Raw genomic sequence first — 14,529 nt, 5'->3', positions numbered from 1 at the left:
AACCCCGAGCGGGGGAGTACTAGGGATTTAGACTGTCCACGGAAGCTACGGGTGAAGTCAGATCGGCATCCGTGATCAATAAAGTTTCATTGACGGCAAAACTTACAACTGGGCAGGCAGCTCCGTAGACCTGCGGCGGGATTGCCGCGATAACGAACACTGGCTCCGTGAAAGAAACCAAGGTCTGAAGAGGAGTCCAAGATCAGCAGGAAAAAGAGTCGCTATCGGCAAAACGCCAAAAGCCAGGGAAACGGAGGTACGGCTTTCAGGGAACAAACACGGAGTGCAGCTGGGAGGGAAAGCGTGGAAAACCAAGCGCCGCCATCCTGGTGGGGGAGGTATATGAACCTCCTATCAGAGCGCCTGATTGGTTCATGGGCATCAGAAGTCTTCCTGCACCTCCCTACACTAACCAGGCATTCTGGGAGTTGTAGTGCAGGGAGAACCAGGCAGTGTGTAACAGCACATCTCTCCTTTCTGGCTACGGTATTCGGGGGCATAGAGTGAAAAGGAGACCTACGGACTTCTGATCCTAACAGTTGGATAGCGTAGGGGTGAAAATTACTGTTCCCACTCCAGAGAGTGCAACAGTAGGGAAAGTGTTGGATAGCGTAGGGGTAAAAATTACTATTCCCACTCCAGAGAGTGCAACAGTAGAGAAAGTGTTGGATAGCGTAGAGGTAAAAATTACTATTCCCACTCTGGAGAGTGCAACAGTAGGGAAAGTGTTGGATAGCGTAGGGGTAACAATTACTATTCCAATTCCAGAGAGTGCAACAATAGGGAAAGTGTTGGATAGCGTAGGGGTAACAATTACTATTCCAACTCCAGAGAGTGCAACAGTAGGGAAAGTGTTGGATAGCGTAGGGGTAACAATTACTATTCCAACTCCAGAGAGTGCAACAGTAGGGAAAGTGTTGGATAGCGTAGGGGTAAAAATAACAAACTTATAAATAAATGTATTTTTAAAAAAAATAAAAATATTAACGATTAAATAAATATAAACCATTTACAAATACCAATACATAATTATTAAAACAATGATTAGCAAAATATTTTTAACCCAAAAAATTATTTAAAAATACCATATATTAATATTTAATTATCAATTAATTAAAAATAATTACCAATTATTTAAAAATAATTATCAATTAATTAAAATATTTTATAATTCTTACTAATTAATAATTAAATTAACATAATTAAATTACTTCCCACCCTATCCCCCTATAAACCCACAACCCGCTACAGAACATATTTATCAATTAATAAATTAATTAAAATTAATGACCAATTAATTAAAATTCATTATCAATTAATTAAAATTAGTTTATAATTCCTACTAATTCATAATTAATTTAACATATTTAAATTACTTCCCACCATATTCCCCTTTAAACCCACAACCCGCTACAGTACTAAAATACAAATTTTAATTAAATTACATGAAAATAAATTAAAAACATAATACATACATAATAATATACACAAAAATCATTTAAAAACCGATATTAGTAACATCGAAATTATTAACATCGATATTACTAACATCGATATTTCAAACTTCGATATTACTAATATCGATATTAAATCTATCTATATTACTTACCTTCTATATTATGTCCCTTCGATATTTAAACTTCGATATAATTGTATATCGATATTTAAATATCGATATTTCGTCTGCATACCCTCTATAGTCTTTTCTCACTCTGTGTTAGTAGTAAAAAAATAACTGTTTCTTCCTTTTCTTACAGGAGTTCGTGCTGGCTTCTGACAATGATGTTCTGCCATTGGTAAGTATAAGTATATATATATATTAATATCTACATGTAGTTCCTAACAATAGAATTCACAGCATTTGCTGAAGTCTCTGTCTAATTAATCCTGGCTGCGTAGGTCTGTGTTTAGATAGAATGATAAATACAATTCTGCGCTTTGACTTTTTAACTGACTGTTCAGGATACTGAGAAAATAAACTAAATGTCCAGAAGTAACTCTGTAGCTTGAATTAGCGCTAAACCACTGCCCAGGTCTCAAACTGCGCTGTAAAGCTGACTCTTAAGTGTTCAAAAAATGAGGCTCTCTCTATCTGCCCTCGGAGACGTTTTAGAAATTACAAAAGAATACCTGCATGTTCAGTGAGAATAATGGTGGACTCCACAAATACCTCACTCGAAGTGACTGTTGCGAAAATAAGTAGAACTTCACTTCCGGAGACTTCTGCCTGAAGGCTACATGCGAAAAGACTGAAGAAATATTAGAATGCGGATTCTCATTCAATGAAAATTCAAAGTTCAACTGTGAGCTGACAGGAGAAACGTCTCCTCAGTGTGAAGATACAGTTGAAGTGCGTCGCAGCACAGGTGTGAGGGCACAAGGTCAAGCGGTCATGAAAAAATGACTAGAACGCTAACCCTACACAAGCCTCGTCATAAAGGAAACCTAATTACCAATGGAGGAATCAGCGAGAGGCAAGCTACGAGCCATGTGATTAGCCACCCGCTGACTCCAAGTAAAGGGGGGATCGGGAAGAGAATAGCCCCTTCGAATGAAAAAGATAGGGCTGGAAACCTGAAAACGGAACCTGTCTTGTGTAAACCTGACAGTAGTATGTTCAAAGCCATGCATTCAGATATGGATGAGGTAGGTTTTATGTATAAATTTGGAGCCCCTTAATACTTTAAAAAGTTCAGGCTTAAGACTCTATATATGGCGGCTAAACTATGGACTGAGTGTCGAGCTGGTTTAGGATTGCCGTATTATAGTGATTGGGCTCCAGTGTGGGACTCTCCCGGAACTCCGGAATGCTTTATAGACACACTATATCAGTTAAGTAAAGGAGTCCGGAGTCCTACATTGGAAGGATATTATGGATGGAAACGTCTGTCATCCTTGGGAAGTATGGTGGAACCTTACTAGTGGAGCTCTTTCTAGATTCAAATTTTACCAAATTTCTTCATGTTGTAAAAGCCTAAGTAGGGTAATTCCCGAGGATACCTCCATGGAAGATGAGTTGCAAGACCCAACGGTTTAAAAAAAGGAAGTTGGCCGGCGGTACCAGCGTCTTCTTGCAGCAGCAGATAAGAAAATGGAGCGCCCATATCTGACCTGGGAGAAGTGCTAGCCGAGTGAAGACATGGAAAAGTCATTGCAAGTATCTTTGGAAATTTCATATCCACTAATTAAATCTGCTGCACTCAGGAAAAAAACATTTCTTCACACTGCACAGGATATACTGGTCACCTTTGAAGCTTGCCAAAATAAGGGGAGGTGGAGAGGATAGTTGCATAAGATGTGGAGCCCCGAACGCGGATGAGGTCCACATTTTTGCGGCTTGTCCCCTGATTCAAGAGTTCGGGGGCAGAGTGGGTAAGACCTTGTCTGAGGTGATGGGCATGAAGGTTGAGATAAGCCCCTCTCTTATCATTTTTGGTATTATATTGAAGCCTGATGCGTTGTTGGGGTTTTTGGGGCCTGAGAGTAAATTGGTATTCTACCTCGTCCTTTTGGCAAAAAGGGAGATCTGTAAGCTTTGGCGCCAGGCCCCCCCTCCAACTTGGAGAGCCTGGTGGAATGTGGTATGATATTTTAGAGGCTTGGATCAAAAGGTCAATCAGAATAGGGGTAGGGAAGATGTGGGTTGTTCTGGAACCTGTTAGATGGCACTGTTGGTGTTTAATTTATTTGTACTATACAATGATTAGACCTCTTCGTCTGCTCCCGATGAGTGGTGTGGCCGGGTTCCACAATAACACCATCAGCTGAGTCTATACCCCTTAGATAAAAATGCCAAGGGTGGTACAGGTTGAGAGGTCGTTGTATCTATGGAGGTCATATGAGGATTAAATAAAAAAATATATATGTATATTGTTATCAATTAATGGTATATAATATGTAATAAGACTGTTTACACTTCATATGTACAAATTACCTTAGCTGTCCCATTTATTAATTTTACTTTTCAATCAGGGTCATTCTTTAGTCCACTTCATAGACTAAAAGGTCTACATGTGCACGGGATTTCTTTCTATGTACAGCCCTGCTCATATAACCATCAGCAGCACATTAGGCAAATTCATTCTCAAGAGTACAATCAAATTTCATCGCATCCTTATCAAAAAGAAATGTATGTGCCATAAAAATTGTCCGTAAAATAATTTTTCTAATGTCTCGATAAAATTGACAAAATAGCATAAAATGCAAAGAAAACTGATCTGCTTTCCCATCTCATGGGCATTTATAGACAATTTTCTGCCATTTCTTCCATTTTGGGAAGGCCACCAGCTCATGGATCGTACCTAAATGCAATCTTGTCAAATCAAACACAGTATTTGTAGTTTTAACCAGATAGTTCGGTAGGTCAGCTGACTCGGTGTAGGCCATGTATCCTGACACACTTGTTTTTTCCTCATCCCTCACGGCCCTCTCCAGGCTTAATCTCTTCATATATAATGTTTTTACTTCTCTTTTACCAAATTGACAAAATGTCTGTGGGGATTTTTACCGATAAACCTTTATCGATATTCTTTAGTAATGTGTCCATGTATGCTAGCCATGGGATTTTGTTAGTGTGTTCCAGAGCTAAACAATCCCTTATTGTATCCCGTATGAACTTTGGACCCTCTTGTTGTGCCACACACAAAGCTCCTACTTGAATGAGGTCTGCCACATACTGTGCATCCAGCGCCTTATGCAAGTAGATCTTGGTACGGTCAGCATAGAGCATAAAAAATACTTTTTGCAGGATTGCAATATATTGAGATTGGCATTGCCCCACACTATTGAGCCATAGGTTGCTACAGAGAGGCATTTGCTGCCTTATATTTTAAGCATGTCACGGATAGGTTTGCTACTTATTTGGTTACAATATCTAAAGATCGCCTCTATAGTTCTGGTAAATTTGAGTCTAGACTAGTCTAAATGAGGAGCCCAATTACTGTTAAAAGAAAACAAAATACCAAGATAGGAAACATTTTGGACTTCAGTTAACGTATAGTCCCCTACAAAGTGATGCTTTTTTTCTTTAGTCTTACCTCGGCCACAGACCATTACAAGCCTTTTGGTGAGATTTAATTTTGAGTCTCTCTGCTCCATGCATGAGACGAAGGCTTCGAACTAACCTGACATTACCGTTTTTCGGAGCCAGCACTTTTGTTCCCACTGGGGGCCCTGATCTCTGCACTGCTGCCGCCTCCGGTCACCCCCTGCTGTCGCTGCTTCCTTCACCTCCAGCGCGACTGCAGAGGGGGGGGGGCGTCGAAGGCAGGACTACAACTCCCGGCTGCCCTTGCGCCCGGAAGCTGCTATCTCGAGAATCCACGCCTAGAGGCGCTTAAAAGCGAGCCATAACCCCGGTGGAGCGGGGAACTAACCTGACATTGCCGTTTTTCGGAGCCAGCACTTTTGTTCCCACTAGGGGCCCTCATCTCTGCACTGCTGCCGCCTCCGGTCACCCCCTGCTGTCGCTGCTTCCTTCACCTCCAGCGTGACCGCAGAGGGGGGGGACCGTCGAAGGCAGGACTACAACTCCCAGCTGCCCTTACGCCCGGAAGCTGCTATCTCGGGAATCCACGCCTGGAGGCGCTTAAAAGCGAGCCATAACCCCCGCGTCGCGGAAGGCGCGGGAGCGGCCCGGGAGAAGGGCGGGACCATCTGTGGCAGTCAGAGGCCAGAAGAGGCCGGGCTGGGCCACCCCTCTGACATCTAGGACACTGAGAAGATCGAGACTTTGGTTAGTGACCTAAATATTAATTATTAGTTCTCCTGGTTGTGTGGTCATCATGGCAACCAGCCAGAAAAATGTACAGAGAGTGGCAGCAGGTGTAGTCGGGTCTATGGATGCTTTTTTACTTAGAGCAGAATCCGTCCTACAGAAGGAGATAATCTTGACTGAAAAGAGATTATCTCTCGAAATTTCTGAGTGCTACAAGAGGTCATCATTGGGCGCAATCAGCAACGCTAAATCCCCAGCGGTTAATTTATATCCCTTGGTCCATGTTAATAAACAGGGGCAGGATCAAGGGTTAGACAGCGTAAACCATGTAGATACGGTTGCTGTGAATTGATGCTCCCATTGAGTTACCTCCTATTTTGATAGCACCCACTTTGGACACGACACAAAAAAAAACACAAGCCTGATATTGGTTTCACCAGATGCATCCTGTCTATCGAATACCCCCAAAAAAAAACTGGTTTCCTTGTCAGAGGAAGACATACCCAATACTATTCCGACCCTCCTATCTCGGCTCCCTAATCATAGACCAGCTTTGGGGCCTAGGGGCCAAGGACCTAGCACGAGGAATAATATGCCAAACCCCCCGGGGAGGAATAGTAAAAATAATTACATCAAGAAAACTGGGGGAATATAAAAAAAATGTGCTTAATCCAGAGGGGGCTGGGAAAACGGAATACATCAAAACTAAAACAATAAGTACGCAAACGGAGCATGAAAGCTCACCTTATATCCCATTTAATGAGGAGACTATTAAAAACATTGGAGTTAACCTTAAACTTCCATTAGAATCCATATTAAAGGAGTCAGTGGACAAGCTAGAAAAAACCCTGATGGCTAGCCTTTCCCAGGTTATTTCAAGGACAGAGCATCTATGCAAGAAGCTGGAGAATTTAGAAGGGAATGACACTCCGTTACTACAAAACCCTTGTCTGAGTAAGAGTAGTGCTCCCCTACAAACTAGGCCAGAAGGTCAAGAAATGGGGAAATCGAAGAAACATGTAACCCCCGTCCAGGTGCCGGTCAGACAAACTGAAGGAAACAAACAAAACATGCATGGTGATGGGAGCATACATAGAGCATCATTACAGGGAAGCCCGACTAAAATTTTAAGCAGAAAAATGGTGCATAGTCCAAAAGGAACAGATTTAACTCCTAGTACTGATGTTCTGCAGCTCCCACCGGCATCTTTACCTTATCTACTAGTGTTAGCAGGGGTACCCTCCCTAAAAAGAGATCAAAAAGAATCCTGGCACAATTTACATAATAAAGTGGTGGACTGGCTGGGGAAATTACATTTTTTTAACCCAGCAGGTAGGGAAAACATACTGATGGTCTGCAGGGTTGGGTGGGTGGGTGAATCGCCTAAGAATATCCAAGGTGATTGTGCAGTCATCAATTTTAGACGCCCACATCAAGTAAGGAGGATATTAGAAAATATGGAGGAAGTTCATACATCTATTAGTGTCCTCCCTTTGGGTTATTTCTATAAGCCAAATTTTGGTAACACTCCTAGGCAACAGACTCCTCTAGTATCCTTGGAAAACAGATTTGACTGCTTTTCCATACTAGATGAGCTGGATTGACTGACAAATGGAAATTTAGACCCAACCCTTACAGTCATTCAACGGAAAGAGACGAATCCCAGTGAAAAGATACAGCTCCCTCACACTAAATAGATAGCAAATACGCCGAGTGAAAGGGTTGATATAGAGCAGGTACTATCGATATATACTAGCAACCAAGACCACATAGTAGGCTCAAAGGCAGCCAATAATAACATAGGGAGTCCTGTCTCTTATATTAATCACCAACTGTCACGATCAAACACGGAACTGGAAGTAAAATTCCTGTCTTGGAATATAGCAGGGTTAAATAAAAACCTCCAAGACACAATTTGGTGTACCTATATAGACAAATGGGATATAATATTACTACAGGAGACTTGGTCATTGGAGGCACCGCACAGAATTGGCTATAAAACTTTTAATATAAATGCCTCCCCCTCAGTAAGAGGTAGACCGTCTGGGGGCTTGGTGATTTGGATTAGGATCACCTTAGAAATAGATACCACCCCGCTCTGTATCCAATCCCAAGACTTATTGGGCGTAAAAATAACCACAAAAGACAAAAATACAGTTTATTTAATAAACGTGTATAATAGGCCAAACTAGCTTAATAAGGAATCCCAGACAATAGAGCAACTTGACTCCTATCTCACTACTTTAGGTCCTAGTCCCCAAGTGGTAGTTGGTGGCGATTTCAATTGTAAATTTGAACCAATACTGGGGTTTGACTCCATATTCGATGAACAAGACGGGGAAAATAATATTCCTACTCTAGGTAGTAAAGGAGAGGTTAAATGCACAGTAGCAGCAGTCCAAATTTTGCAACTAACTGCGGCCCATGAGTTAAGGGCATGTAATGGCCGCTGTCAGTCAGATCGCCCTACAGCACTCACATTCTGCAGAGGGACTTCCAAGAGTTAAATAGATTTTATACTGGTCTCCATTAGGTTGTGGTACCTAATAGTCGATTTTAAAATTGATTCTAGGATGGAGAGTGATCACTTCCCGTTACAATTTATGCTAGAATCACAGCCTTTTAAAACCTCCCCAGTAGAGGATGTAGGGATTAGTCTGAATGACGCTGACACCCAAATAACTAATAATAGACGAGCCTTAAAATGGCCATACATCCTGTTTAATGATGCAACAATGTCAAGTATTTATCACGCCTTTGCAGACACTGTTGCACCCTTTCAAGATCTCCCCTCTGGAGAACGTGGGGCATTAGACATGCACCTTAAATTGGTGGACACACTACTACCCCTTCTGAGTAGAATTTATAAGGAAGATAAGGGAGCTAAGGATATTCAACCTGCATTAGGCGGTGCCTGGTATAATAAAGAGTGCCGCACAGCTAAGTCCTCTTTAATCCAGGCAGTAAAGAACAAAGATACCCAGGAAATAAGGAAGAGGAGGTATATATATAAAAAAACTCTTATCACTACAAAAAAAGCTTGGGATGATGAAATCTGGTCCGACTTACTGGTCGCATCAAAACTTAGAGACCAGACTACCTTTTGGAATGTAATATCCAAAGGAAATAGGAAAGGTAGGTCATCAAAGGAAATCTTTCTAGATGAAAAAACATGGGTTTATCATTTCTCCAAGCTCTATTCAGACACTACAGGGGAACTACAAACAGTAGAATACAAATTAGAAGTAGTACCCAAGACACCTATCCTACATTTCGATCTGGAGGAGACTATAGAAGCCATACAAGCTATTAAGGCGGGAAAAGCGCCAGGACCAGAAAAGATTCCTGACGATCTGCTAAAACATGACCTAGAAGTATGGGGACCATATATATTTTTTATGTAACTCAATAGCAGCAGGTACACCAATTCCTGACTCATGGAAAGGGGCTGAGATTGTCACTATTTTTAAAAAAGGAAATCGACATGATCCAGGAAATTATCACCCAATCAGTTTAATTGATCTTTTACAAAAAAAAATTGCCAGACATATTTTAAATAGACTTTTAGATTGGATGGAAGAGACCCACATCCTATCAAAGTACTAAGCTGGATTCCGCAAAAGAATAAGCACCACGGACCAAGTTTTTAGATTCACATGTATTTGCTGGAAATACATTACTTTGAGGAAGGGCAGCCTTTATGTTGCTTTTATAGATCTGAGGGCTGCCTTCGATTTAGTCCCACGAACCCTATTATGGGAGACACTGAAAGATATAGGGGTCCCAAGTGAATTACTTGTCCAGCTGATAAGGCTACATGTAGGAAATTATGAAAAAGTACAGTGGGGACCAAGGGGCGAAACATCTAAAGCCATACCAGTGAGACGGGGTGTACAACAAGGATGCGTGTTGGCACCCACGCTTTTCTCACTCTATGTAAATGATATCCCCTCCTTTCTGGGTAATTGTAGTCATGACTCCCCAAAGCTTGGGGGCGAAGCTATCACAGCACTATTATTTGCTGACGACACTATTCTTATCTCCCAGATGCCTAAGGGTTTACAAAATTTAGTGAACTCATTCCATAATTACTGCATGCAGAAAGGTCTAGAAAGTAACTCAACTAATACCAAATACTTGTCTATAAATCCGCAAAAATCTTTTAGGAAGAACCTGGTCCTAAATAATCAAAAATTGGAGTATGTGGGAAGTTTTAATTATTTGGGAATTACGTTAGATAGTAAACTATCCTGGAAAGGAGATTTAGAGAAAAACAGGATAATGTTTCGCCAAAATGTATTCCCAATACTGAAAAGGCATGGAGATAGCCAGTCTAAGGCTAACTCACCTGCCTTAGAAGTATTTAAAGCTAAGGCTCAGTCAGCGGTACTTTATGGAGCCGAGATTTGGGGCCCCTTTTGTAAAAACAACTTTGAACGGGAGGAAAATAAGTTTAAACGGAGTTTACTGAAAATCCCAATTAGAACACCATTGACCCCAGTACTTTTAGATAGTAATATCAAACGCACTGACCATCATGCAGCCCTAAGACCCTTATTATACTGGATAAGGATATGGAGTATCCCTGAGCTGATTAACTATAGGGATGGCTTAATAGAGATTATGCAGATCAATGGGTATAAGAGCATCCCTTGGTCAAAACACATCTCTTCTTGGGCGAATAAGCTAGGTCTAATTCATTACTGGGAAGAACCCTTAAAACTTACACCTCTTTGTAAAAAGATTTTAAAAGACACATTTTGGTCCCATACGCACAATGAACTACTTCACAGTTCTGCCACAGGGCCACTCACCCAGAAGTTCCTCGCATTTAAAGACGAAGGTTCCTTCGTACCCTTTATGGATAAGATGGGCCCCCCGCTAGCCAAATCCCTGTTTCTAAAATACAGATATGGCATTCTGGAAATAAACGCATACACTTCTAGATGGGGGGCTCCAACAAAGGAAACGATATATGTACTATCTGTATGCAGAAGGCAAAGGAAAATGAGGTCCACTTACTCTTCCTTTGTCCTTCCTATAAAATTGCTCGGGATCGATGGATTAGACCCTTGTGTAGGAACCTAGGAGTGAGGACCTGTAGCGAAGCTGAACGTATATTGAAGTCTAATACCTCACAATTGGTGGTATTTTGTATAAGTAGATTTCTATACAATGTGTATTTGATCAGGAAAAAGGTTGGATTAAAAAACGTTAGTAGTTTTTATCCTATGAATTTTGGGTCTGGTAAATACAAGAGAAGCACTCATACCGAAATTCTTTTAATTAAATATCTGGCTTTTAAATATTTTTAGTATATTTATGACATTAGAGGATAGGTTTTATGGCGTAAGCTGATCATGTGTGTATATAAATTGTATGATATTTTCTACCCCCGAAAAATCTTTTGTACCTGAGCTGCTTGAAGTATCTGCTATGTAAAATATGTGTTTTTTAATTGCCTTTTATGGCTAAAATTAGCCGAAATAAAGATTAAATGAATGAATGAGTTAAAAGAAAACAAAATACCAAGATAGGAAACATTTTGGACTTCAGTTAACGTATAGTCCCCTACAAAGTGATGCTTTTTTCTTTAGCCCTACCTCGGCCACAGACCATTACAAACCTTTTGGTGAGATTTAGTTTTGAGTACTTCTGCTCCATGTATGAGACGAATGCTTCGATTAGTACTTGTAGTCCATTTGCAGTTCTAGAGATTAGGACCGCATCATCAGCATATAGGAGCAGCGGAGTTGGTCTTACACAAATTTTTGGGGCATCAGTGTTTAATTTCTGGATAGTTATATTGACCCCATTGACATACAATGAGAAGAGAAGGGACGCGATGACACACCCCTGTCTTATTCCCCTAGACACTTTGAAATTTGGGGTGCACTCTCCTTCCCTCCCATACCTCACTCTAAATTTCAGTCTTGCATATATTTGTGATGAAAATTAGACAATATCATCAGGGGACCCCATATCAGTCATTGCTTCCCACAATTTAGCATGGTTTACTCAGTTGAATGCTGAACTTAGATCTGCAGAGCATATATGGATGTTTTCTTCCTTACCCATCATATATTGATCTCTGATTAGATGCAGGCGTATACATTGCTTCACTGTCCCCATCTCCCCCCTAAAGCCATAATGGGTTTCAGTCAGGATGTTTTTTTCATTAACCCAATTCTCCCGTCTTCCCAGAACTATTCTCCCCATGCTCTTAACAGATAAGTTTAGGAGGGAAATGGGGTGGTAGCATCTCGCACCTCCCTGATTTCCCTTTTTAAAAATGGGAACTATTATACTATCTGTCCAAGTTTTTGGGGCACAATCTTTAACAGCAGCATTACAAACCTGTGTTAAGAGTGGAGCCAATTTTGTTATATGCGTCGGCTGGTACCCCATCGGGTCCTGGAGCCTTCCCCTGTTTCATCTTATCTATTGCTGTGATTACCTCCTCCAACCTTATTAGTTGAAGAGGGATCACAGCCGTAGAGGGAGGCTGTTCTATGTTATTAGTAGGTGCATTTAAAATTCCACTGAAATGGTTAAGCCAGTCACTTGGGGTGATGACTGTTTCAAAAAAGGGATCATCTTCCTTTTTCCACATTGGTGAATTAATCACTTTCCAAAAAAGGGTGGTATCCCTAGTGGCTGCGGCTTCATTCAACTTCAACCAGGCCTCCTCTTGTACCTCACTCTTCCCAATATTTATGGCCTGTTTATATGATAATCTAAGTCGTTTAATTTCAATGCTTTCTCTAGGTGTTTCGTGTAGGGCCTTATTTAACTCTTGTTTTGCATGTGTACAATCCTGATTGAACTAGCCTTTTGTATGTCTCCTTTTGGTACTGCTTTCTTTTCTTAGATTGTTGGATATTGACGTAGTGATTATCTCATAAGCGGCGCTGATCACATCGGGGGGAGAGTCAAAATCTGTACATATGGAGAAGCCTTCCTTATTATCTTTAACAACCTTGTGCAACATGAGGTCTTCATTTATACCAGTCCATTTAATCTTGATTGTATTTTTTCAGGCTGCCACTATATTAGGCAACAATAGTTTTGCCTCAGACCCATTTCTTTTGACATTTATTGACACAGTCAGTGTGACATGATCACTAAATCTGGAAAATTCGCAGTTCAGAATACCGCAATATTTAAGACCAGTTGTGGACACTAGAATGTGATCAATACATGTAGGTTTTCCACTACCTTGGAAGGTTGGATTTGTTTTTACTTCCTCTTTTCCTCTAGGTACTATACTAGGCTATACTTGTAAAGGAGTTCATTTAACTTTTCCCCATATCTGTCATGTGAGAAATGTTGTAAGTTAGTCCCTGTTATGTCAGTAAAACCACAAACATTCGGTCCTGAAAAACGACATATGCTAATATTGAAATCACCTACCCAGATACATATATATGCAGGATCCAACCCTTTTATAAAGTTAGCCAATACTCTTTCCAGCTCATTCACAACCTTAAAAAAAGCAGCGTTAAAGATATTATTATAAAAATTCACTACAATATATGGTTGATTTCCCCCCCATTACTAAGTGGACCAGTTGAAAATAAGGGGAGGCATTATACATCTTTCTAAACTTAATTGGGGCTGCAGTGGAAAAAAAGTTGCCAAGCCTCCCTTAGCTCGCTCGGGTTCAACAGTAACAAAACCACCACTATATGGCTCCATCGATATAAGCACTCATATACTCCCGAGAATATTGTTTTTAAGGTAGGAAATAACAATGTCAAAATATCTATATTTTTAAAATCGATGTTAAAAATATCCATGTGCCTTATTATGAGTACAGCAGTTTGACTGCCATGAAAAGTGTGGTGGTGAGGAATCATAGGGGGGCCTGTGCCTCTGCACCATGGGGTGCATGCAGGGGGGCACATGCTGTGCCCCCCTGTCTGCATGCACCCCCAGTTCTTGCTGGGCGTGGACTTACCAGTCCAAGCCCTTTAGGGAACTGTGTTTGACACTCCCATTATGGTGCCTTTCTCAAAGGCATTGCCAAAGACCTGCCCGCCAGAGACTTTCATATGTTGTACTCTGGCGGGTGTTTTTTTTATAGCTTTGGTGGTTTTAGAGCAAGGCTGCTGTTGTAAAGAAAGTACTTGACGTAGGAACAGTCTTTATTCTGTCACCCACTCTCCAGACTGCCTGGAGGATCTCAACATTCCAAAGCAGACTCTAGTGAAACACACCAACAGGTAGGGGTCCAGAGGGGGGCGGAATGTACCACTATAAAATACATAACAGTGTAAGCAGATTACAACACATCTCCCTTCGCTAATGATAGGGAACAGTGGAGAGGGAGAGGGGGTGAGATTTAGCATAGGGAGAGTGGTAAATAAGAGAAGGTCTGGTAAAATACATGCGAAACAGAGGGCAAAATATAATAAGGATGCAATAAAAGATCACCCTTGAAGTACACAGCAACCAGGAGGAGCGGGTGGGAGCGGGAGAATTCCTAGGACCTGTAGGAAAAGATCGGCCTATGGAAATTAGGACCACTTAAGTATAAGCATATTATAATGTGGATGGTAAAGGTACACATGCACAGACTGCAACAATGTGATGGCTCTCTAGACCTGGACCTGTAAAATGAAAGGAATGTGGATTGTATTAGCATTTACAAGAATAACATTTGGTCATGTCGCAGGCAAAAGTAACACATGCACCATAGTCACAAAAGAAAAAGATCTAAAGGCACAGGAAGAACCGTATAATACATACATTCCTAGGCATACAGCTATAGAAAAACCTAGAGGGGTAAAACAGAAACTCACCCTGTCATC

Source organism: Lissotriton helveticus, chromosome 5_1 (genome assembly GCF_964261635.1).
Source record: "Lissotriton helveticus chromosome 5_1, aLisHel1.1, whole genome shotgun sequence".
Lineage (NCBI taxonomy): Eukaryota > Metazoa > Chordata > Amphibia > Caudata > Salamandridae > Lissotriton > Lissotriton helveticus.
This window is presented reverse-complemented; position numbering follows the sequence as displayed.